This window comes from Tamandua tetradactyla, chromosome 14 (genome assembly GCF_023851605.1).
Source record: "Tamandua tetradactyla isolate mTamTet1 chromosome 14, mTamTet1.pri, whole genome shotgun sequence".
NCBI classification, from domain to species: domain Eukaryota; kingdom Metazoa; phylum Chordata; class Mammalia; order Pilosa; family Myrmecophagidae; genus Tamandua; species Tamandua tetradactyla.
This window is the reverse complement of record NC_135340.1, coordinates 72,843,634-72,870,038: the sequence shown is the minus strand read 5'-3', so window position 1 is coordinate 72,870,038 and position 26,405 is coordinate 72,843,634. Positions and strand designations below refer to the sequence as shown.

The 26,405-nt window shown below is 45.4% G+C and overlaps 1 protein-coding gene across 6 annotated transcripts in view; it reads right to left on the bottom strand.

Annotated features, from left to right (window-relative positions):
• Positions 1 to 22,068: 22,068 nt before the first annotated feature.
• TCF12 (transcription factor 12) overlaps positions 22,069 to 26,405 on the bottom strand; it is a 450,527-nt gene continuing 446,190 nt past the window's right edge. For all 6 annotated transcript variants that reach the window (XM_077128013.1, XM_077128014.1, XM_077128015.1 and 3 more), the window contains one exon: positions 22,069 to 25,666. The gene's annotated coding sequence lies outside the window, so the exon portion shown is untranslated. The remainder of the gene's footprint in view (positions 25,667 to 26,405) is intronic.

Genomic DNA, 26,405 nt, shown 5'->3' with positions numbered 1-26,405 from the left:
GGTAATGGTTTCTCTGATGAGTCTCTGGAGTGGACTCGATTACTTGGAGAGCACACTTCTGTAAGTTGCCTGTGTCAGTCTCTGCACATGCAGCTATTGCCAGGGATAAATTATAGTATCTGCCCGGTAGAGACCAAACAGTAATTTGCCTGGCTGGGACACTCCTCTTGGGGTGACTCCTATGAGGAAGAACTGGGGGTTTTTGGTATTTTTTTTTCTCCTTTCGGAAGGCTGTCGTGGATATACTTCATGGGCTTAAAATTTGAAGACAGCCTTTTTCTTCTTCTCCTCACAATTCAGACTGGAAGCCTGCAGGCTGAGCAGACATTTTCATGTCCTGAAAAATGCCTTCCTGGTTGCAGAAGGTAGGGCCTTTGAAATATCTCCTGTTCATTTATAGTTTTAATCAGGTTTTTCATCCTTGGCTTTGAAAATGCGAGCCAAATTGGAAAGCCCCTGATATGAGAAAACATTGAGTGGTTTTCTTGGTGGCTTTTTGAAAAATAGACTCTTCCACTGTTGTAGAAATGTGATCTGTGTGCTTACATGCCACCACCACCTGCCACCCCCTGTTTAGAGGAGCCCTGTGCTTGGTCTAAAGCTCTGCCCTCACTGTTTGAAATTCTTAATAATTTTTCTAACAAGACGCCTTGAGTTTTTATTTATGTTGGGCCCTGCAAATTCCGTAACTGGTAATGGAATGTCAATGGATATGAACTACTCAAGGATTGTAAGATGCAAGTTCTGAGTCAAGTAGGTGTCCAAGATTATGCCTTTCCAGTGAGCTCCCAGGAGCTCCTAATGCCTTGTAGCAAGGATTTGGACACAAACGTCCTGTTCCGCTCCCAGGATAAGTTCGAGGCATGGTTCCTAGGGAACTGAGTGTGTTTTGAGGACGGCATGACTTTTGAGGTTTTTTGGGTGGCCACAGAATCACTGAAATTTGAGCAAAACCTTTCTTTTTCTTTCCTTTTTTTTTGGTCTTTGAGCCCCAAGTACTTCTCTGTGAAGTGTGGGGCATCTCTTGATTCTACAGAGGACCTCGGATGGGCTGAATGGAGGGAGATGGAGGGTGCAGCTGGAAGGGGGCAGGACTGTCACAGGCAGTATAACCTGGGGCACGGTGGAGGATGAGGCAGTTCCAGGACATCTTCAACAGGGGTGGGGCGAGCATGACGTCACAGAGGTCACATTTTGATGCATCCTGAGCCTAGCTGGAAGTCAGCAGGGTGTTTGAGCAAAATCTTTTGCCTCTAATTCCGATGTTAAGCAGTAAACTCATCAAGCCTTCTTGTCCACCCAAGCCCGTTTTCTGGCTTGGTTCGTGGTATCCCCAGCTGCTCTTGCATCTCAAATCCAGTTCTTTTGCCTCTAGCTGAACAGGGGACTGACCCTAAAAGGAGCCACAGTGCTGAGTTTGTCTCCGGAAAATACTGTGGTCTGTTGTATCTTTTGCAGGCCCCCACCCTCCATGAACCAGGCTTTTGGAACATCCTACCTGGGGACTTGGTGGGACAAGGTGCCTCTTTTGCTGTGCTAACACTCTGCCCCATCTTTGGGGATACTGAAGCCCCCTCTGGCATCACTTTCTGGTGCTTTTCCAAAAGCCCCTGATTAGCAAAGTCTCTTGTCTGAGTCTCAGACTCTGAACCCCAGCATGGTGAAGCCTGGAGTTCCCCCAGCTTCCTGGAGTCTTATATAAACAACACTGAATAATCATAAAAATAAAATAGCTAACTGTGCTATTTATTGAGTTATTGCTTCTCAGCTTCACATTCACCCTTTTTGCCTGCTATATAAAATTGGATCTGGGCCCATCAAATCGTTTTCATCTGGCAGCTGGCACCGAAACTTCCTGAGTAGAGAGCACAGGAGAGACACCTCAGGAGGGAAGGGTTCTTCTCCCTGGCCCTGATGTGCTCTTTCGCAGGTTCCAGTAGCCGTCACCAGTGGTTTCATCAGCTCCAGCTTCTGCAGCTGGGTGGTGTGTCAGCTGCAGGTCTCCTGCCCCCGGTAGCACTGGCATCACCCACTCAGGTGAGATACCAAGCCCCATGGACAGCATTTCTCAGCACTCAGGAGGACCCATTTCCAGAAAGTTCCAGTGGGCAGATTTCTAGCAAGTTCCACCAGAATGGCACCAAAGCAACTTCTCTGTCACCCAGTGAGCCCCAGCCGTGGTCTAACCCAACAAGTTCCAACACTCAGGCTGAGCGTAGGGGGCTCTTCCCGCTGTCTCAGGCTGGGGTCAGCGACGGTTCCGTTTATCTGCTATTCCTATGCTCTGTAGGGGGCTCTTCCCGCTGTCTCAGGCTGGGGTCAGCGACAGTTCCGTCTATCTGCTATTCCTATGCTCTTTAGATTTACTCCAATTTTGTTAAAGTTAATAATTCTTTATGTTAAACTTTGCCCACTCAAATTACTGTGTGGTTTCTCTCTCCTAATTGGAAGCAGACTGGCAGACTAATATTCTAACATCTGTGTAGCGTTTACTGTGTACCAGGCACTGTGTTAACACTTTATGAATAGATAGATAGAAAACACCCACATTTATACAAATAAATCCGTGTAGTCCTCAAATACTTCTTGCAGTTGGTACTCCTATTATCGCCATTAAAAAAAAAAAAGCTATTATTATCCCCACTTTACCAGTGGAAACAGAGGCATGGAAGTTAAGGTTGGCAATGAGCTGACCTTTCCAGGGCTCCTTCTTCCTAATGAGAAACCCCGTGAGCTGGGAAGACTCTGGTTCTGTCTGTTCAGATGTCCTGTCGGAGGCATCAGCAACCCCTGGTCTTGTCCCTGAGTGCCTGTCATGGTGCCAGGCCCAGCTGAGGGCTCAAAGATTGTTTGTGGAGTCCAATAGTAATTCTCATTACTGTTACTATCGTTCCCTTTTTGGAACTCACAGGGGAGACTGGGCCACGGACTAAGCAGAGTCTTTCCTATTGACCAGCAGCTGGCAGAGGTGAGGTGGGCATCGGAAGGGGATGCTGGGTCAGATTTGGGCTGGTAACTTGAGAATTCCCACCTCCTTTCAGATGCCATGACTCACTGGTGTTTCAAGGGTTTGCATCCTGGCTTAATGGAGGGCATCTGTGGGGGCTCTCCCTGAGTGCTTCCTGTCCTGCAGACTGTAAAGAACCCAGGCTGGTGGCAACTCACCTGTAGGTGCAGAGTAGCGGCACTAACCAGCCAGATGACCAGAGGCGGGGGAGGGTCCCAGGAAGGGCCACCCGTGTGGGCGGGATGGAGATGGGTGGGTGGAGTGCAGCTGAGCCTAAACTGGATTCTGAATTTAGCTGTGTCTAATGAACTGGGGGGTGGGCAGCCTCCAGAAACTTAATAACCTTTGCTGCTTTGTGGACAGAAGGAAACTCTAAGGAGTGGATTTGGGGTGAACGTGCTGGGAAGCACAGATGGGACTGAGGAGCAGAAAGAACAGGGTGGGGCTTGTTCCCCCACCTGGCCCCGGGCTCTGTCTGTCCCCAGTGGGGAGCGGCCCGTTGGTTATTAGCACGAAGCTCTTTGGGGGACACGGAGCACAAGCAGAGGCTCTGGAGTCCAGGCGAAAGAGGGAGGCACAGATGGGGGGATAGAAGGAGGACGCCCCGGGGACTGAAGGAGGCACAGCACCACTCCGGCTTCTCCAGGGTCTTGCTATGAAGGGGCCCAGGCAGCGCCCCCGGGAAGCAGTGACGTCCCCCCACCCCACCCCGGGAGGCTAAAGTGGGAGAAGAGGCAAGGCCTGCCAGCTTCTTGAGACTCCCAGAACGTCCTGGGGGATATTTATGGGGGGGCCTCTGAGGTCCTGGGTTATGCAGAGTAAAGTGGGGTGAGGGCGTTGACGTGACCTCCTAGGTATGACTCTGACGGCATCGTATTGGGTTCCGTGGGGAGGAGAATTGGGGAACTTGAGCGAGCTCGGGGAAGTGAGATCGTGGACAAAGGGAAGGAGCCCCAGACCCTGGGTTCACCATCCCGGACACGGGGGCTCGAGCTTCCGTTGCACGCGCTCCCAGCAGCAGAGCGGAAGAAGCAGGCGCGGGGCGGGCGCTGCCCGGGGAGAGGGCGCCGCGGGTCGGCAAAACGAGCCAGCCCCGAGCACGCCCCCCGCGGCGCGTGAACCCTATGTCTGGGGTCATTTTAGGGACGTTGCTCCTCTGCGCAAGCAGCTCCAGGCTAAAAGGCAGTCCGGAAGGGATTTAGTGTTCTTCCGAAGCCAGCCAGCATCTGGGAGCTTAAGCAGGAGGTTTGCTTTGAAGATGACACAGCTGCGGTAGCTTCTCCCTCTTTTCCCTCCATTCCCCTTTCACCCTCGGGAAAGTGCGCGCAGCGGTGCGTGGACTCAGGGTGGACGGAGAGGGCCAGAAAGGATCATCGCCAAAATAGATCCCTTTAGAGTGACCCTCCAGCTCCTCTTATTTCACTGTTAAGAACCGATGGGTTTGGCACAGAGACCTGGAGAGCAGCACCGGTTTGATAATGCCAAGCTAGCATTTTATTTTTAAAATGTTGCGTGTGGCTTTGGGATACAGGGGATGCTGGTTTTCAAAAAGATGAACCTTCCCCACTTTGTTCCTTTTAAGCTTTCTGAATTAACTCGACCGCCCGGAGCACACGCGGTGAGGCCAGGAAAGTCCTGGTGGCTTTGGGGCGCTGGGGCGCGGGAGGCTCTGGGAGATTGGCATCTTTCCAAGAATGCCCCCCTCAGGGCCTGGATAAGCAGGACCCGGGCTTGGGGAAGCCCACCCCCTCCTCAAACACCCCCACCCCACCCCAGGAGGCTCTTCATAAAGTCAAGTCATGAATCTTGAGCCGTAGCCATTGAATACTTACTGGAACGAGGATCAAACGATTTGATTTTAAAAGGCAGATAAATTCTGGGATGGGACAGCTCAGTCAAGGGAAGCCAAGGTGGGGCAGTGCTGCTGGGTTCTTTGGTCAGCCTGGAATGAATGAAAGAGCATCCAAATTCAAATCAACGGGCCCTAAATCCTTCTCCTTCAAAGGTGGTGGTGGAGTTATACAGAGAGGATAGGGTTCAACAAAGGAGTATGATTGCTGAATCAGTATATTGATATTTCTTTTAGTCTCCAGTATCTTAGAGGAGCTAGAAGAAAAACCTAAAATGGTGAAATTGTAACCTATGTCAAACTCTGAAATATGTTCTACAACTAATTGTGTTACTGTGCTTTGAAATTTATTGCTTTTTTGTATATATGTTATTTTTTTGCAAAAAAGAAAAAAAAGCCGATTGTGGTGATGAATACACAGCTATATGGTGATACTGTGAGCCACTGATTGTACACTTTGGATGATTAGATGGTGTGTGAATATATAATATATATCAATAAAATTGCATCAAAGGGTGGTGTGACGGTGGCTCAGTGGCAGAATTATCTCCTGCCATGCCGGAGATCTGGTTTCGATTCCCGGTTCCTGCCCATGCAAAAAAAAAAAAAAAAAAAAAGAATATTAGAAAAAAAATTGCATTAAAATCGTAAAAAGCCTTCCCATTGATAATAATGGTTTTACAAGCATCTGAGTGGCAGGCAGCCAATCAAGGACTGGGGAAGTGACCAACTCGTCGAGAGCCCCCTTCTCCCCAAGGCCAAGTTTTACCTCTCCTGGACTGGAAGCTGCATGGGACTCGGTGGCCCTTCGCGTGCCATGGTCGCGGTTCCCATCGTGGCCTGTGGCCCTCAAATCTGTCTCACCCATTATGTGTCAGTCTGTCACCTTCACAAGCGTCCCGTGTGGCTAGGCAACGTCTTCTGTGCCTGGAGGGGGAATGGCAGGGAGCAGTCAACAGAGGGGTTCAGGAGGAGGTTGCTAGCCCTCCTGGAAAGGCGGGGGCTCAGGACACCCTGGAAGGGGGTGGCCCAGGAAAGAGGTCCTAGGAGGGAGGGTGTTGAGCAGAGCCCTGGAAGGCAGATCTGGGATGGGAGGGAAAACAGGCTGGAAGTCAGCAGGGATTCCTGAGGGATAAGTCAACCTGAAGTTGACGCCATCCTCCAGCGTCCTGATAGGCTGTCCCCACATTCCCGAGGGGGTGGAATCCACCAGAAACATGAGGGAACAGCCAAAAGGACATGAAGCACAAGCTGCGGTTTCCTAAGATGTGAAACACAAGCCGCGGTTCTGCTTGTTGTCTGCAAACACCACACAATTTCATTAACCCGAGAAAATAAAAAGCAAGGAGTCCACTTGAAGGCCCTTTAGGGAGGGTCCTAGCACTGCTAGGGCCAAGTAATCCAGGCCAGACCAGCACTTTAGCCCCGCTGGCCAGGGAAGCGTGGCCTCCCTCAGATGCTGCCCGGGCAGATGACCAGGTCTCAGGCCATGCTATGGTTTCGTGAGCCCTCGGTGCTTTTGCCTTCTTGGGTGACTTCCTTCATTAAAACAAAATTTAAGTGATATTTTATGACTTCAATGGCATATAAAATGAATGAATGTATTAATGTTATATATTAAAAACATATTCTTTGACCCCAAAATTTATTTATTTGCTCTAAATTTTAAATTGGAACATTCCTGTGGGCCCATCACAGTATGGCACTCGGTGGCGCCCCGGCCCTCACATCTTGGCCGTGGGAGGGTCTGGAGCTCAGAGTCCACACAGGCTGGGAGAGGCCGGGTGGGGGGGGGAAGGAGGTGGGAAACCCTGGGTGATTTTCTACAAGCTCAGAAAATGGGCTCCAGCCCTTGGAAAACGGAAAGCCAGACAGGATGTGGTTCTTAGTGGAACCGGGTCCCCAGAGCCAGGAGGAGCTGAGAAAGGGCCTGGCGGGGCCTGCAGCGAAGGGTGTTTTGAATTCCCCTTAATGAGGGGCAAGGCTGCCCCAGAGCCTGGGCCCGGCTGAAGGATGGGCCGGCGGCGTGCGTGGAGCGCCTCTGGGGCAGAAGTGGACAGGAGTGCAGGGTGGCTTTGCTGCACCCCTTGCTGAACTTGGCCGAGGTGTGAGCTGTCTTAGTGTTTCTCACCACGGCCAGCAAGCGCTGGGCCCGTGAACAACTGGCTTCTTTTTAGTTGACCATTTGCCACTAAAATTCTTACCCAAGTGATGTGAACCCAGACAGCTCCCAAATGGAACCCCCTAGTGGTTCCACAGTTCCGTTTTGGGGCTGTCTGGGTTCCTGTCCCATGGGTGAGAAACTTTGCCCAGTGCTTCCAACTGGAGAGCCTGGGCCTGGCCGCAGAGGCCCCAGCCCCAGAGGTTAAAGTTCCGCTGGGTCAGGTGTGCGGGGCTGGGCCGGGGTCACCAGCGGAGGTCAGGGCTCCAGGAGAAGGGGTCAGGGAGGGAAAAGCCGGGCGGCTTCGAAGTCAGGCAGACCCTGGCGCATCCAATAGAGAAACTTAGATCTGGAAAGGACTCCCCTGAGAAGGAGAAATCTAGTTTGAAAACTAAATCAAACGCCCAAAATAATTCATCACCTCCTCACCCCTGCCCTGTCTCTGAAAACCCCCTTTTCTGTCTCCAAGCACCCCCTGCCCAGACCTCTGCCCTTTCCAGGAGGGAACAGCTCCACTTCGCCGCAGGGGAAACACACATCGAGGACACGGATTGTTGGGGTGAAACCCTAAGCTGCATAATGTTGGCTCCAGGTGATGAATCCAGAGAGCTCCTTGGGTCATTTGTCTTTGTCTAAAAATGAGCACGGGGACGGGTCGGATGCCACCCAGTCTTCAGGGCAGGCCGGCGGGCACCTCCGAGACTGCCCACGGCTGCCCCCAGCCCCATCCCGAGGAGCCCACTTGGTGGTCTTATTTTTTAAATTAAAACAAACACGGTCCTTTCGGCCACCGAGCACAGACAGGAGATGAGACTGATCAGGGCACTGTGAAGAGAAACAAAGGGCGCGCGTAGGGAGCGCGGAGCAGAGACAGGCGGGCCGGGCCGGACGCGCTGCGAGGCTAACGGCGCCCGCCCGGGTGAGCACCGCGGTGGGAGTCTTTGCTCCGATCTCCTGGAAGAAGTCACGGAGTCAGCCCGGGTCATGGAAAGTGGGATGGCGGAGGGAGAAGCGGAGGTCAACGGCTTCCCTCTAAGGCCTGCACTGACTCCCCATCTCTCCCCCGACTCTTCAGAGTTTACATGAGTGGAAATGGAAGCCCAGAGAAGTTAAGTAACTTACCTAGGGTCAGACCGGAAGTTGGCAAAAAAAAAAAAAATCTCGGATGCAAGACCCTACTAACTTGACTCCCAGTGCAGTGTTCTGTGTTTAGTTGTTCAACGGGGCATACAATAGACCAGTAACGACTGAGAGCCTTTCAAGTGTTAGTCTCACGAAGGTTTCTCAGGTTTCTTGTCCTCACCTCCATTTTATCATCTTCCACCAAAATCCATTGCACATGCCCCATCTGTAAATCTGCTCCCTCTTTGGCCGCTGAGGCTGTACCTGCAGTGGGCTTTGGCACTCGGTCCCCAGGCTTCTCTCTCCCCCAGCTGGCTCGCAGGAGGAGCAGAGGGTGAGTGAGCAGCAGACTGGCCCCAAGTGCCTTCACTCCTTGGGCCTGGAAAGAACCAGCCAAGCAATGCGCCTGGAGTCAGATGACTCCTGCAAATAGTTTGATGTGTGTTTGGATCATTTCTGATCCTAATAGGTTGCCTTTGAGAGTGCTCAATGCCATCCACACGTTATATCATTTAAGCCTTCCAACAACCGTCTGAGCTATGTACATATATTATCCCAATTTCACAGAAGAGAAAACTGATGCTTAAAAGGATGAAGCTGAGTGAGAAGGAAGGAACAAATCTTCCTTACAGAGACATTCCAAATAATAAATGTGGAGACCCCCCCCCCCCTTTCCAGGAGATGGAGCTTAATTCCCCTCCCTATGAGTGTGGGTTGGACTCAGTGAAAGTGGAAATAGTCATTTCCAGTGGAAGAGCCTGACAGACACCCTCTTACCCAAGTGATGCGTGTTCTCCCCACCAGTGAGAGGTTGTTGTGTGTGCCGCCAAGATGGCATGTTGAAAAGGGCGCTTCATCTTGATGGTATTCTTCCCCAAATCCATTCCCCGAGTCTAATCGTGAGAAAACAAACCCGAATCAAGGGACATGCTATAAAATACCTGACCAGCACTCAAGGACATGACAGTAAAGGAAAGATCGAGAAATGGTAAAATGCAATATGGTATCTCGGATGCAATCCTGGGACAGCAAAAGGACTGTCAGTGGAAAAATCGGTGGGATTTGAATAGAGTCTGTTGTTTAGTTGATAGTATTGTACCAAATGTTAATTGCTTAATTTTAATACATGTATCATGGTTATGTAAGGTGTTCACATTAGATTAGATATGTTGGGTGAGGGATATAAGGGAACACTCTCTACTGTCTTTGCAACTCTTTGTAAATCTAAAATTATTTCAAGATTAAAAACTTTGAAAAGCAAACAAAAAGACTAAGTAGCTTGCCTTTCACACAGCTATTACACAGCCAAGCCAGAATTCAAATCCAGACCTCTGACTCTTTAAAGCCTTTGATTTTACCTGCACCGTGGTTGTGTCTTCAAACAATATTACCTACTGGCTATTGAGTTCTGACTGTGTGTTAGGTACATTTCCATAAGTTATTCCGAACCCAGGCCATTCCTGTTCCATAAGCATATTCTGTGTGTTTTTCTCCTTCAGTGGCTTGTCCACTCTTCAGTGGAGGGGACCTCTCAGTAGGAGTAGTGGTCCTCAAGTCCAGGCTCAAGTACTAGCGACACACACACACACTCATGCACGCATTCTCACACACTTGCACACATTCACACTCACACATAGCCAAGCATCTAATCAGATGTGTGCTTAGGATGGTACAGTTTCCCTCTCTTGTTTTCTAGTGAGTGGGGGGCAGTCCTGCTTTGCAGTCAGAAGAGACATTGGGGGACTGTTCTAGCCAAAGTTATGTGCAGGGAAATAGTTTCCCTCAGAACTTTCTGTTCCTTGGATATCCCATATGATCCCAACTCTGGGTATTGCTCTAGCCAGTAGCAACCTCAGCATCTCCTTTCTGCCAAATTCAGGGTCTGAAATGACTGTAAGTAAGGGAATAATTTGATTTCTTAGCAGGAGAGATGAGAGGATGCTGTCGAGGTCTCTCTATGGGCATGACTACCTGTTAGTAACAGCCCCCCCCCCCCTCCGATAAATGTAAAGAAAACACACCCCCATGTCAGCCCCTCTCCATTGCTTGGAGTCCCCTGAGTGAGTAAAGCTGGGCTTTGTCATTATGAACTCCTAGAACTAATCATTTCATCTTATTTTGTTCACCCTCGAAGAAGGAGACCTTGTTTTCTGTAGATTCTCGGGTTGGCAGACGGGCATGAAGTTCTTCTAGGCAGTGCCCCTTTGTCCAGGAAATCAGTCAGCCAATGGTTTTTATTGAGTACCTGCTGTGTTCTTCCTGGGTTAGGTGCTGTGATGCACACAATGGAGGGATGTGGCAGAGTTTACAGTTGACAGATTCCCCCATCTTGATTTCTACAGACCTTTTACCCTCTGGGTAAAATTGAGAATTATTTTAAATTTTGAAAAATCATCTAATATATTTCATTCATCTAAATAATTGCATCCTTTATTCAATGGTTGAGAAAACTTTATGCCCCCATCCATATCCATTTCTAACCTGATTTACTTTTCTAAGCCAACTAAGAAGAGTTATTTCTGATTTTTAGTAAGATCAAGATATAAGCCAGCATTTCATTCAAGTTTAGGCTCCTAATTTAGGTCTGGCTTGGTGAGAATTCAGTGGCAGGTTAGAATGCCATAAGGTAGGTGAGCCAAAAAATTGGACTGGAGAGGGGCTGAAACACCATAGCAAAATTCAGGGGGAAATAGTTGAAATGTTCATCACCATCGCTCCAGCAAGGAACACGGGAGAGTGTGGGAATATAGGATTTCTCCTTCCAGGGTAAGTGGGATTGGGGTTGGGCAATGTGTAGCAGGCTGACAGCAGGGGATGGAAGCCCCTGTAGAGGACCCCAAGGTAAAAATGAATAAATCCCACAAGGTAGTTGAAAAAAAAAAAAATCATGTTCTTAATCTTAATCCATTCCTGAGAGTGTGAACCCATTATAAAAAGTTTGTTTCAAAGATGCTATATTTATTTAAGGTGCCTCAATCCTATTACCGGAGGCTTTATGAAGAGGAAGCCACGTGGAGGAACAAGAAGGTAGAGGCCAATAGAACCTGGAAGAGAAAGGAGGCGGCATCAACATGTGATGAGAAAGCTAAGGAACCCAAGGATTGCTGGTCTTCAAGAACACTACCCATCCCAGGAAGAAGTAAGCTTCTAGCCTCGGAAACTGTGAGCCAAAAAATTCCTGTTGTTAAGTCAACCCATTGTCTGGTGTTTGTCCTAGAAGTTGGGAATCTGAGACACCCGCCATGAAGCATACATGTGGTTTCTTCCCTTGTGATGCCCCTGAGCTGACTTAAATAGACCAGCTGGATGCCAGTCGGGCTGCAGGGGATTAAATAAAGACTTAATGAGTCCTTGCTGGGGCCTGCAGAATCCTTCCCTTCCCAGGTGTGGACCCAGGGCTGGCTCGCTTAAACAGGGCAGGATAAGAAGAATGTGGAATGCGTGGGTGGGTGGGTGGTCAGAGCAGGTGCTTTGACCGTGCAGATACTTTGGGGAACAGCATTCCTGGAGAGGAGACAACAGGTACAAAGACCCTGTGGAAAGAAACGGCTGCCTGTGTGACTGGAGCGGCGTGAATGAGGGGGAAGCAGGCAGAGGGAAGAGGCCAGGTCAAGTAGAGCTTAGGAGGTCCTTGTGTGGGCTTTGGCTTTTGCTCTGAGATGGGGAGTCATTGGGGAGTTTTGAGCAGAGGTGAAATGACCCTCCTTTCTTTTTTCTTTTTTGATTTCTGTAAAATGTTTATTCTCTCAAATCCAATGCACCCCCAAAGTGTTAACACTTATCATACCCACCAACTGCAGCATTATCTAAGTAAACTAAAATAAGCGCTTTTGTCACAGATGTAATGAGTGATTATTAATACTTTTTTCTTAAAAGGACCTAAACTTCCCCAAATTTCACAGGTAGTTTTATTGTATGTTTCGCCTAGTAGATGATTTTTTAAAAGTGTGTAGAAATTAATAGTTTTAAACTGCTTAAATATATTGTACCATGTTATCAATCCATCAAATCAAAAAAAATTGCCAAGCTGAATAATAAGTTACAAAGAAATAATGATTCTGGCTTGTACAGAAAAGAAATGTGCAGTGTTTTCAAAGCTCTTAAGGGTTACCTCCTAATACAAATCTCCAAAGCTTAGAGTTGGAAGATGAGTTTCACAGTAATGTAATTTAACATCTCCATTTACATTCATTTTAATATATTACTAAGATGTTTACTCTATGTCACAATGGTGCTTTCCAGTGTTTACAATTTACAGTTTAAATTTGTATATATGAATTCACTAACATAAGGGACAGTTATTACTATTACAAACTACCCATAAAAAGAAAAAACTTCACCTTACATACAACTCTGAACATGGTGTGACTTAAAACAGAATAATTCAACAAGGTTTTTAATATTTCAGCCATTTTCTAAATACCAGCATGTAAATTTGCCTACTTAGTATAAGAGCCACAACTTTATTAACTGAGAAATTATGCATTCCTTTTCTTCAACCATCCTTTTCATCTTAGCTCAAAAATATCTGTGACCAGCAGGTTCTTTTTTCAGTGGCTTTGGAGGAGGGGAGTAAGGAAGGTGATAAACACACTGTCAACAGAAAAAAGTTGTCCCCCAATTAAACCTTTTTTAGCATAACTTTTTAGTACGACACTGTTTAACACTTTTAAGAGTCAGTTACAAGGTTCATTTTTTTTTTCTTTTTGGCATGGGCAGGCAAGAAGTCTGCCTGCTGAGCCACCCTGGCCTGCCCCAAGGTTCTTTTTTTTTTTTTTTTTACATGGGCAGGCACCGGGAATTGAATCCGGGTCCTCTGGCATGGCAGGCAAGTGTTCTTATATCTTATGAAACTTACAATTGGAGGCGGTTTTATGGACCTTAAACCTAAAGCAAGAGCACTGAAGAAAGAAAGAAATAAATGGGAGCTCCTCAAAATTAAACACTTTTGTGCATCAAAGAACTTCATCAAGAAAGTAGAAAGACAGCCTACACAATGGGAAACAATATTTGGAAACGACACATCAGAGAAAGGTCTATTATCCAGAATTTATAAAGAGATTGTCCAACTCAACAACAAAAAGACAGCCAACCCAATTACAAAATGGGAAAAAGACTTGAACAGACACCTCTCAGAAGAGGAAATACAAATGGCCAAAAGGCACATGAAGAGATGCTCAATGTCCCTGGCCATTAGAGAAATGCAAATCAAAACCACAATGAGATATCATCTCACACCCACCAGAATGGCCATTAGCAACAAAACAGAAAATGACAAGTGCTGGAGAGGATGCGGTGAAAGAGGCACACTTATCCACTGTTGGTGGGAATGTCAAATGGTGCAACCACTGTGGAAGGCAGTTTGGCGGTTCCTCAAAAAGCTGAATATAGAATTGCCATACGACCCAGCAATACCATTGCTGGGTATCTACTCAGAGGACTTAAGGGCAAAGACACAAACGGACATTTGCACACCAATGTTTATAGCAGTGTTATTTACAATTGCAAAGAGATGGAAACAACCAAAATGTCCATCGACAGACGAGTGGCTAAACAAACTGTGGTATATACATACGATGGAATATTATGCAGCTTTAAGACAGAATAAACTTATGAAGCATGTAATAATGTGGATGGACCTAGAGAACATTATGCTGAGTGAGACTAGCCAAAAACTAAAGGACAAATACTGTATGGTCCCACTGATGTGAACTGACATTCGAGAATAAACTTGGAATATGTCATTGGTAAAAAAAAAAAAAAAAAAAAAGGCAAACTAAATTTCAAACTGGGAAAAAATTCTACTCAAGTATTACATTCTGTTTTCAAATTATTTACTAATATGACCACAGATTTGGCTTCAATCACTCTCACACACATTCTCAATCACAACAGGCACCCCAGCCACCTCCTTTCATTTTAATAGTATTCTAGCTGCTTTGCTGAGGATAGATTACTGGGGGCAGGATGGAGGCAGGGAAACCTGTTGAAGCTTTGGGCTCAGGCACTACAACATAGTCAGATGGTGGCTACAACTCCACCCCTTCAAGTCCAGTGAGGTCAAGAGAGTCTCTTTCTAAGAAGACCTTGTAAAATCTATTGGCTCGATTGGGTCACTTGCCCACTCCGGAATCAATCTCTGTAGCCATGGGGTTGAGTCACTGAGTAGCTTAGGAGCAGGTCGTGTATTCTGGAGCTGAGGGGGCAGAACCAGACCACATGGGCCTAGAAAATGGGAGGGTTTATCCTCAAGGGGACGGTACTAGAAACAAGGTGACTGTTCGCCAGGTAGCAATAAGACGACATGTGCCAACCACAAACTACTGGAATTTAGCTGTCTCATCAGGACGAACTCCTTCATTTATTACTTCATGGTAGTTGAGGGGCTGGGAGCAGTGGTGACTACCCAGCAAGATTTCAGATTGTGAACTAGACCCAGGCTGGAATAAAGTATTCTGCACCCCTATACTAGACTCAGATATGGCTGTCAACAATTCCTCCCGTCCCTGTACATGAATGCTTCTCTCTCTTCCAATCAAGAGGTGGAGGGACCACTGGATTCCAGGCTGGTGTTGTGTCTTGCTCTGACTACTAAAGTGTGGCTTGGTCAGTTCTGGACCTGGGCTTCTTTGTTGTGTTCTCTGAGGAGGCCATGCATTAAGGGAACCTGAATTAGATGTGAAACTTTGTGAGAAGAGAGAGACCACATGGAGGAGCGTCTGAGTGTCAGACCCGTGAGTGACCTTTTCCGACCTGCCAGCTGATAAACAAGTATAGCTGATGCCGCGTGGAGCAGAAGAACCAGTCTGCTGAATGATTGGCAAACCCCTGGTCACCTGGCAAGGAGAAGAGGTAGGGCCCTGGGAAAGGAAATAACAAGGTTAGACAAAAGGGGGTACCATGAAGAAGAAGGGTGATGCCTTTTACTAGACAACTCTAGGGGCTAGAGCGGCCATGAGCCAGCCCTGCAAGCTGAGTTCACAGGACGCCAGGCATTGCAGAGCTGGAGCCAGCATGGGGGTGAGTGTGAGTGGAACAGGATGTAGTACCCCTCTGCATGCACCCCATGTGGGCTGGAAGGCCTGACTTGAACCTGTCGTAAAGAACCAAATTGTACTTTCTCTGGACCCTGTGGGTGCTCGGCTGGCTACCAGTAATATTATTTAGTAAAGAACTGTACCTCCCCTCTTATCCACTAGGAAGACTCGCCTCACTTGTCTGAAGATTTTTCTAATAGTAGAGCAACTTTGCATTAACCTGTCTTGCTCACTATGCCATGGGCTTCTCAAGGGTTGAATGACCCCTGCCAAGGCCACGTGGAGCAACAGAACTGCCCAGCGGAGTCCAGTCTGAACCATAAGAAATTAAAAGGGTTTGAAACTGAATAATGGATTGAATGAATGAGAGAATGGACATGGAACTGAAGTTTACCTAGAAAACCTGACCTGATTTATTTCTGTCAAGAAGACAATAGCTCATGGGTCTCCAAACCTAGGAATCTCAGGAGACTCCAAACGGGTTAAATTGGAATTCAACTTAACGCAGCGAGCATAAGAATCAGTGCAGTGGCTGGGCCTCTGCTCTAACTCCCACTAGATAAACCTCCCAGCTCCCAGGCTCCCAGGCCTTGTTTGCTGCTGCTGCTGTTGTTTCTACTATTTATTGTTTCGACTGGTTTCCTCACCTTGGTCCAGTCTTCCCTAGTGCCCTCTTATGTCTGAGTTCTCCGCTCCCTCCTCGTCTCCCAGAGCCCTGTGGCCGCGCTTCTGCAGAGCATTTGCCATGCTACCTTATTTCTCATGAACTTCTTGATTTCCCCTGCTGGACTGAGTGTGGTCATCTTTGTAGTAGCTCTTGCAGTATCAGCACAGTGCCTGACACTTTCTGAGACCTTAAATGCCTTAGGGAGGGAGGAAGGGAGAGAGGGAGGGAAGGGGGACAGGCAGTCCCATCAACTCAGGTTCATCTTCACCTGGCAGGAAATTCCAGCTGCAAGAGATTGAACTTTATTTTAATTTTGTAGTATAAAAAATTTCGAACATACACACAAGAGGAGGGAATGAAATGATAATGTACCCATCATACCATTTTTAATGATAATTATCAGTATTGTGACATTCTTGCATCATCTAAAATACCCCGGCCTGGTCTTGGGGAAATACCCCCTGGAGGGACTGGCTTAGTTGTTTCTGGACTTAACCAGAAACATCCTCATCCAAAGGGTCCTCTTCTCCACCCTCCCTCTTTTCTCCAACCTCACTAGCTGCCCCCCCACCCAACACCAGTTAATCTACATGCCATACCCTTGGGAGTTATCTCCATTCCTACAAGCAAGGCAATTTAGCCTGAGAGAGGCTAAGGGACCCACCCAGGGTTGTCAGTTGAGGCAGAAGCTGGAACCTCACCCATTTCTGCTGAGCTCCAGAGCCCCATATTGTCCTTCGGTACCACAGGGCCAGCCCTCCACGTCCTCTTCCCAGCTGACCATCAAGAAGGGATCAGTCCATCAACTAGTCCTTCCCGATGTAGGGGGTGGGGGGTAGGCCTATATATTTCTCCCTGGTAGTAGTAAATGTTGCTTTTGAAAAGATAGCTTTTGGGGGTTTATCTCTTAATCCAAGAGATAAGTTTCAGGAAGTGTGTTAAATAAGCGATGAGAAAATTTTATTGGGGGCCTTTAAAGCAGGCTTCAAAACCCACACTAGGGAGCTCTCCTCCCCCACCCCAGGCCCTGCTGAGCCCCTGCTGGGCCTCTGCTGCAGCCCTGCCCCGCTGTTCCTGGGCGTCCTTCCATTGTATCTCCTAGCCTTTGATGTCAGATAAACTGTATCACTACAAAGGAGCCTCCTAATTACTTTGTTTAGACAGCCTCTTTTCGAAGTATTAAACATTTGGTCTTCCCAGGCCCCCCAAGCACTTAACATCATCCACGTTGTTGCAAAATCCACTTTACCCCAAACTGCTTGGCAGATTTTTCTTTCCCCATTACTAGCCGCCCTGGGCAGATCTGCACATGTCCCCACCCCTACCCCACTGCTCCTGCCCCCCCACCCCCACCCCAAGAGTCAGAAGAAGATTTCTTCATCTTCAGCCCTGATGGGAACGCCTGGAGAAAACTCAGGGGGCGAAAACTTGGGCCTCTCAAGGATTCAGGGGTGGCCTATTGTCCCACGAGGCAGGCATGTGGAGGAAGCTTTGTCCTTCGTGGGGACAGGTCCGGGACTTGGACAAAGGGTCATCTCCCTATTAATGGAGGAACAGACTCTTGCCATATCCAGACCCACATAGTGTCTTGAGTGACCTGTGTCTGTCTAGCTCACATCTCCTTGACACCTGGGGATAGAACAGGCTCTTCCTCTCCTTCAGAAAAAATCATTGTAACCCTGAAATATCCTTTCTGGTCCTTGCTCACCTCACCCCTCCCTTCCTCAGGTAGGGAAGGTGGCCCTCATACCTCCCTCCTTGACAGTTATCAGTGTTCTCCCTTCTACTGCCTCTCTCTGGTCCCATGACTCACCCTCTGCATACGTGCTCCTTTGGCTGCCACCCAGGTGTCATCTGCCTGCCTGTGCTATGCTCCTCCATAGCTGTCTCCATGGGGTGGGCTGGTCTTGAAGGGACTTTGCAGCCAGGGGCTGCTACCTGGATGTACTGCTTATCTTCTCATGGGTCTCACAGCTAGGGAAGGTTTCAGGATATTGAGCAGAATCTTTTTCCTTCCCTCTCCCTTCTTTCTCTTTCCTCCCTCCTTCTCTTCCTTCAACTTCTTACGGAAAATTTCAGACATTTACAAAAGTAAAGAGACAATGAAATGACCCAGCTTCAGCATTATCAACCCATGGCTAATCTTGTTTCATCTACCCCACCCCCTTCCCACTCCCTCCCACTGGATTATATTAAAGCTAATTCCAGACATCATATCATTCTGTCTGTAAACACTTCAGTATATATCTCTAAAAGATAAGGGCTTCTAGAAAAACATAACCACAATATTACATCCCAAAGTATAAACAACGATTTCATAATGACATCAAATGTCCAGTCAGTGTTCAAACTTTCCCAATTGTCTCATGATTGTGCTTTCGTAGTTTGTTTGTTTTAATCAGGATAAAAATAAAAGTAACATGCTGAGCGGAGACTTGAAGGGATTGATGATGTATGCTTTGCTGTGGGTGCAGGGTGGTTGGGGGGCTTGGGGCAGGGAGGGGGCATTTTCTTCATTCTCTGAAACTTAGCTCCTCCCTTGTCTATGGCATCCCAGAGAGTCTCACATTTTTTTGTTAACTCCTACTGCGCTTACCATCAGCATTGCACAGGTCAGCAAGCCATTGCTCTCTAAGTGTTTCCTGGTTAGAGATGTCATCTCTGCCTCAGGGGTATATCAGTCCTTCTGAGGAGCCTTCTTTGCATCCCTGACCTACAGTCAACCCAAGGTCAAGTGTCCTTGTTCTTCGTCCCTGAGACCACTCTCTTGTCCTGTTATACTGTTTCCAATCCCTGATGTGCTAATGACTAAATAGTAGGTGTGTACTTCATAATTTTTTTGACTTGCTGCTTCCTTGGCTTACTTTCTTTAGGTGGTTTAGGAAGTGTCTACTCTGTGTTATGCACTTCTGAATTTCTCAGTTAATTTTTGTAACTATCATGTTAGCTAGAAAATTCATTATCTCCGTTTTACAGAAGAGGAAACTGAAGCTCAGAGTGGTTAGGTTGGTTGTCAAGTCCATAGCTGCTAAATCACAGGACTCTCCTACCCCTCATTGCCCTCCCCACCACTAGTGAAGAGCCATCTGGGCCATCTGTCTTGGATGGAAAGTTCTAGAAGATGCTGGTAATACAACAAGATAGCTCCTGCTTTTCAGCTGCAGGAAATGGTTCCCTTTGTCTTATCCCTAACCCCTCAACAACCTTTCTCCCCCAGTCCAATGGAGCTGAATTCTCTTCTGTTGGTATCCTCAGCCCTGGTGGCTGAGCGAGCCTAGAGTAGGCACTTGCATTTGTGCTGAGTTATGCCTTCCGTGTGCATGACTAGGCAGAGAGCAAAGCAAACAAACTAAAACGCACATTTTCTTGTGAGATCTTGCAGAATGGCACCAGCACCCCCTCCTCAGCGTTGTTCACACTAATGAGGGAGTTGCCCCGCATTTGGGCTAGGCAGGAAGCACTCAGGTGCCGGGGCATGTTACCTGGTTTCTCCCTCATTTCTTGCTTTTCCCCCTCCACACTGGACAGAAGCTCTGTGGTTTTTGAAGAAGAGTAGTTCCTTTGTGTCTTCTTTCCTTTCTTCCTGTGCCTAATTAGAAACTATGCTTGGGAATCTAATTACTCTCTGCCAGTCCAGGCTGAGATCAAGCTCCTTGCACTATCAGTGTTGATCAATAACTCACCACTCAAAGAGTTGAAAACACAACCCTACTGCTTTCAGCACAAGCTTTAATGAGGATAAGGTGGGATGCCCTGGAGGAGGCCAGGAATGAGTGGATGTGGGCCCTAGACTGACAGGAAAAGAGCTGTCAGGGAGAAGCAGGGAGGGAGGAGGGGAGATGCTCCAGCTGGCTCCCTAGGTGGCTCCCTAGGAGTGTGAAATGGCCCAAAGGAAGGACTTTCTAATGCCTAAGGCCTTAGAATAGAAGGCTGGGGCTTGAGCTTCATTGCTGTGTTGCTTTGGAACATTATCCAACAACTCTGTGCTGCTAGGGTGGTCACTAGAAGTCCTATAGCAAATGGTTGGATTATTATCTCAGGACGAGGCAATTTCTCCTGCTTGCTGACCAAAGGCCCTGCTACAAGTCTGTTCTTAACACTTGGCTGCCATTTTGGCCCAGCAAGGACCAAAGGTATCTAGGAGAAAAGATTCAGGCTAGCAGGAAAGGGGACTGCAGAATGCCAGGGAGATTGGGGAAATAAAAAAAACTCACAGGGTTGAAAGGGACAAGACATTCTCTCAATCAAAATAAGCTCAAATCCAGGACCTCTTATGTGCTCAGATATGGCCTCTTCCTCTCTAAGCCTAACAGTGCAAGTGAAATCATTACCCTCCCCCTACGTGGGATATGACATCCAGGGATGAAGGTCTCCCTGCCAATGTGGGACATACCAAAAGAATGGTAACTAATAGGGTATCAGTGGCTGAGAGAGTTCACGTAAGACTCGAGAGGGTACTCTGGAGGCTATCTTGCGGAAGCTTAAGCTAGACATTGCTGCTTATTATAGTTTGCCAAACCCCAACCAAAACCATTCCTGCCAAGCCTAAAGAACACCAAGGGCTTTATCTGAGATTCTACAAAAATTACATGCACTGTGATTACTTTCCAGAAACTTACAACCTCCTCTCCAGTATCTTGGAGTATCTAGAAATAAAAGCCTAAAATTGTGGAATTGTAACCCATACCAAACTCTGAAATCTATTCTACAACTAATTATTGCCATGTGCTTTGAAATTTATTGTATGCTTTTTTCACAATAAAAAAAGAAAAAAAAAACATTATGCTAGGTGAAAAGAAAAAAAAAGCTCAACTCCCATGTTAAATAGTAATATTTTGCTATAAAATTTGAGATGACTTTTAAAATTGTTTCTGAAATTAATTTTTCATTTTTTAATCTTTTGGCAGTATATTTTTTCAGGTTGTGAAAGGCTTGGCACCTTGGGTGTTGTGCTTACAGGGCCTGAGGACACTATGGCTGAGAGACTTTAACCTGGGACCCTGTCTAGTGGAGGATCAACCCTCAAGAATGTGATGAGACCATGGCAGCAGGCAGCAGCAGTACTTTTATCAATCTTAGAGATAGGAGGCAACAAAAGAACCCTTTCAGGTTGTCATCTGGTAATAATTGATTAAAAAAGGGAAAGAAAAAGAAGACAGGAGAGACATTTCTACTTCCATACTCATGCCAATAGAGGAAAATACCCTAAAAAGATAGGGGACAGTCTGGTTTTCCAAGCCCAGGTGATCACAAAGTCACTGAACCAGCAGGCAAGGATTGCTGTAAGTCCTGCCAAAGGTCTTAGTACAGCACCTGAATGCTAAACACAGCAACTGCCCTCAAACCCATGTTATATGTGGCCACATTAGCACCCAAAAACGCTGGAAGAGGAATGGGAGTCATCCTCCCAAATATGTATTGAAATACTTGACTGTGGAATGCTGTGGGAGAAAGAACTGAACTTTTGGGGACATTGATCAGCCAGGTGACATCACCCTGGATCTGAGGGGCAGCAGAAGACCCTTTCTTCTTTTTTGCTTGTTTTGTGGGAAGTAGCACTAAGATGCTATACAAGAGATGGAGGTAACCTCTAATCTCCCTTTAAGAGATAAACTGTCGGGGGAGTAGTTAGGAGTCAGCCTCCAGTTACAGCATCTTTGCTGCAGGGTTCAAACTGGGGCCCCAGCTGGCTTCCAGCCAACGGCTCAAGGGCAGTCTTTGTACTGCAGTCCCTATTGGACCACCCAGGATTTTCTCAAAGATGGCAGTCGGAGGCCCTTCCTACCTAATCTTCCTTTCTTCTTTCACAGGGGTCAGACACACATCGTGGTCTGAAGGCTATCCCAAAGTACTCTTGATTTCTCTTCCCCTTTTTTCCCACAGGTACTACCTTCAATAAATTCCTGTACTTCTGACTCCCTCTTGGCATTGCCTTCTTCAAGACCCAAACAGATCCAGCTGCCAACCCATACACAATGTGACTGGGCAAAGCCAATTGACTCAGTCTTTTAAATTGTGAAGATCTTAAAAAAGTCTTTTTTAGCATTGGAGGGGACTGAAAATAAATTCAGTATTTCATTGGATTGGCTCAAAAGAATGTAGAACCCTGCAAAGAGTCTGTGCATCAGTGCCAGATGACTTGCCATCTTCTGGGAGTTTACTGAATTTATTGACTGAATCACCCACTGAAAAGGTTTTGGGAGCCAGTTATGAGGAAGGCTACTGTTGAATTAAAAAATATTTATTATTTATTGAGTAGGTTATGTGACAGGAACCATGGTAAAATCTTTCTATACAGTTTCATTTTAATACTTAAACAATTCTAATGGGTATCTCGATTTTTTTTGTATAAGGAAAGGGAAGCTAATTAGATGTTGAGCTTGGCTTTGAATCTAGGACAGTTTGATAACAAAGAAAATATACTTTAACCATTAACCACACCCCCACCCACCCACCAGCCATGTGATGCATATTTAAAATATGAATTTCCATGGAAGAAAAAAAATGAAGTAGAGGAGAGATAAAAATGGAAGAAAAATTTGAAGAGAGGAAAGAAAAAGGAAGAGAGAGGCAGAATTGGCTTTAAAATCTCTTTAAAAAAAGCAACTTAGGGCAGGGAGGTTTTGCAGGAAAAGTTTTGTCTTATCACTTGCTGTGCTCTTGGAGATATATAACCTTTCTGGCTTCAGTTTTTATTGTTGACTAGATGGTTTTTAGATTTATTTTCTGCTCTCACATTCTATATTTCTTTCTTAGTTGGAGCTTTCTTCCAGTTTATTGAAATGCGTAAAGAAAAAACACAACCACAAGTAGTAAAATGTCCCTGGGACGCCTGAGAGGTGTGGTGATGACATGCTTTTTGTGCAGATGCCCTGAGAGTCACTGTTGAGCCAGGGATGCTTCTTTCAAACTCTGGTTGGGAGGGATGGTCTCGTGGATATGTTTATCCTTGGTTTTGGTGATGCAGGGTCTGTGTATGTGTGAAAACTGGGATGAATGGTTAACATTTTATGGAAAAACAGTGCCTTACAATTTCATAATTATGACATAGGCTTTTTGTGAGAAAAGGGAGAAGAAACATGTTCATTCAAAAGATGTTTGAATTAATGTTAATGGAAGAAATTTTCATTCAAAAAAATCTCATTTGAGTCTTTTTCCATCATCTTCATTTTTCACTTGCTCCACAGATGAATTAACTTTCCTTGACTACTAATCACTGTTTTGGTCAACCTTCAGGAAAAGGCTAAAAGGCTGCTATTAAGAGAGAAGGCAAGAGGAGAAACAGACAGCCCTGAAAGTAATGCATATCAACTTAGTCCTACAAGCTTGATTCTGTCCTGAAGGGTTTCCTGGGTTATGCCATGGATAAAATGCCAACAGATAAAGTAGTATGGACATTTTTGGGAAATGGGGAAAGAAAAGCAAAATACAGTTTTCTGTAAGAAAGAGGAATGTAAAAAACTCACTAGTTTACCGTGTTAAAAAAAAAGATGGCACATTTATTGCTACATAAATGTTATATACATATTGTGTTTTCTGTTACAGTGACAGAAAAAATTTTGAACTTCTTGCTGCTGGTTGAAAAGGTTTATCAATAATACCTTGAATTTGACACAGGATACAAATCTGCAATAAACCAACAATGGAAACTGGAGAACAAGATGAGAAGCAATTCATCTCGGACAATTAGCTCTTACAATACTCCATAGATACTACACGGTATGCTAGAATCCTACTATGGTCTTAAAATGCTATTGTAAATTTCTGATATTAATGAACAGGTTATGGTAAATAACCCTACATTTTTACTACCTAATATAATAAAATAAAGTAAGAAACTTTTTACTGAAAACTTTTCGATTTCAAAAATCTAGAAAGAGTAATATTTAGAATTCAAGAAATTTTCTTACAAGATTATTGTATAAAAGACTAGCTACAGTGAAAAATAAGCCAAATGTTTTTTTCTTTCTATTTTATGAAGGAAAGCTTCTGGGCATACTGCAAAGTCTAATATAGCGAAAAAGACAACAAGCTTTGAAGAAAAAAGGCCAGGCAGTGGCTTATGTTCACTCACACATCATAAGCAACAACTTCTGTTAAGCTGATTAACACTGAAATGAAGAACAAGGCCACAGATCGAGTCCGATGTAATTGGAGAATATATGCAAATTAAAGTAACCAAAAAGCCACTAAATTCACAAATGACTGATCTGTTAGGAATCATCCTGATTAGAGGATCTGAAGTTCTGTCTTAATTGTTTTTGTTCTTTTAAATTAACTAAAATCTTTAAGTTACATAGTGATTTGGGTCCTTTCTTCTGTGTGCTGACTGCCATTGTTGATATTGGCTATGAAGAATTATTAAACCAAGACAACCTTATTTAGCATGTTTTTCTCTCCCAGGGTTGTTGTGGTGGAAGACAGATTTCATGGAAGTTAAAAGTGATTACCATGTCTTGTAAAACAACGCCTAAGGATTAGAGACAGGGGGTGCTTTAACGCACAGTTTTATGATGGACTGACAAGTACTGGTTTAGTGCTAATCTGGCTCATCTTCTTGGGACTGGGGCAGATGGTTTTCAGTTGACTGAATCACCCACTGACCAGCCATCCAAAGGACAGAGAAATAAAGGCTAGGATAAGGAAACACGGGTGACCATTGCTCTTGTATTCCATTAGGTAATTAGCCTCAGAGTGGTGTGTTCATTTATCACACTACCTGCCTTGGTGACTACTGGGTTTTGTTACGTCCACCATAATCATGGCCTGAAAATCTTTGTATTTTAAATGCATTTTGTGCTTACTTACAGCTAACACGTTACAAGTACTATATGTAGTACTTACTGCTTGGAAAACAAAGCATTTCTAAAAAGTAGTTTCTTCCCTTGTAATTTACACTTCTTGCTATTACAAGCTTTACTATGACACCTAGAAGCTTGGAAAGACTTGGTTATTATTAGAAATAAAGCAATATTTATTTGGGGGAAAATGTGGGGGACAAAATTTCCCCTTTTAAAATCTTAGCTAGGCTATGGTCACAGATGGTCTCTGCTTACCATCATCGGGTAAATGTGCGAAGCACTTAGGGCTGCATGGAGGATTCTGGACTGTGACCATAAACTATTCAGATTCAGAGACCAAATATAACACCCACAAAGAGAAAAATAAAAATGAATGAAAAAAAAAATGAGAGCAAGAGAAATGCTATACCAAGTAATATTTTCCTATTTCATGGAAAACACTATTCATATGGCAAAAGGATAGGAGAGGGCAACAAAAGACTTTTCCCTTCCCTTTTAAGACACTAATAGGTATGCCGGGAATGCTAAGGGCCAATGGTTGTCACTGCTTTGTTCTCTGCACGTGAACAGCTTTAACAAATGCTGGCATCAGCTGAGCGTAGATCAGCTTTCCACATTAATTTTTTCCCTTTATATGTAGACCTTACAGTTCCATAACAATAAATAAAATTTGTAGTTACAATGCATTTGTCAATTCAGTTTAGGCACAAGGCAACTTCCACGGTGAGTGGAGAGATCAAGACAGTCTCTGATTGTGCAGAAGCGACACACTGCTTGTAACAAAATGATATGTTCCAAACATCTCATGGGCTGACGTCCTATCGGATGAGCTTCCTATCTTCACTTCTGATGGAAGTGTTGACCAGTTGCTTTGATCATAGGATTACATTTGAGTTTCTTGCTTCAAGTGTTTTGCTTTTTTCTTCTCCCTCCTGTCAGATCTGTGTCTTCAGATAATCTGAGTTGTCCAAGTCCTTATAAGGAGAGGTCACCTTCTATCTAGCCTACTGATAACTCTGGAACTGTGGCAGAGAGAGCCAAGGGAGAAGAACAGTATCTGTTAGTACATAATTGTTAAAAATAAAGCCCCCCTGCCCAATCCAGGTTGCTATTCCTCATTTATACCCAGGTTTGCACTAAATTAGCCATGTATTAAAGGACTTTAAATGAGCATCTTCCTTTTAAGGTATAATTGGAATGGTTTTATTCAGTGTAAGATTTTTGAAGGAGATCATGTGAATATAGAATCACTAGCTATAGGATTATATGACAGCTGTGGCAATAATGTAAACCTTAATTTTGGCAACACTCAAGTTAGCAATACCTGAGGTGTGAGGTTCCACTCATCCATTTTTCTGTGGTGAGACAGTGCAAAAGCACACAGTGGTTGCATCCAGCCCACACAGTGTTAATAGTTCACATCCATCTCCTCCTCTCAACTTAAAGTTTCTGAAGGTAGGTGCCATCAGCATATGTTTGTTCAATGAATGTATTAAGAACATCTTTATTCCATGAATACAAAGTTTATATTTATCTATGATCACAATACCATTTTTGATGGAAATAAGTTTAGGAAGAATCATACCCTTTAGTTCCTTATTCAATAATACCCTCAGTATTATGTAGTATTAGAGTTCTGCCCTTAAGGACAGATAACTGAGATATACAGGCCTACATGGCCTTACATTACATAGTGGCAATTCTTGTGCTTTTATAGCTTGTCATTTCTCAGCCATCTGGACTTGAGCAGCAGTTTTCTAC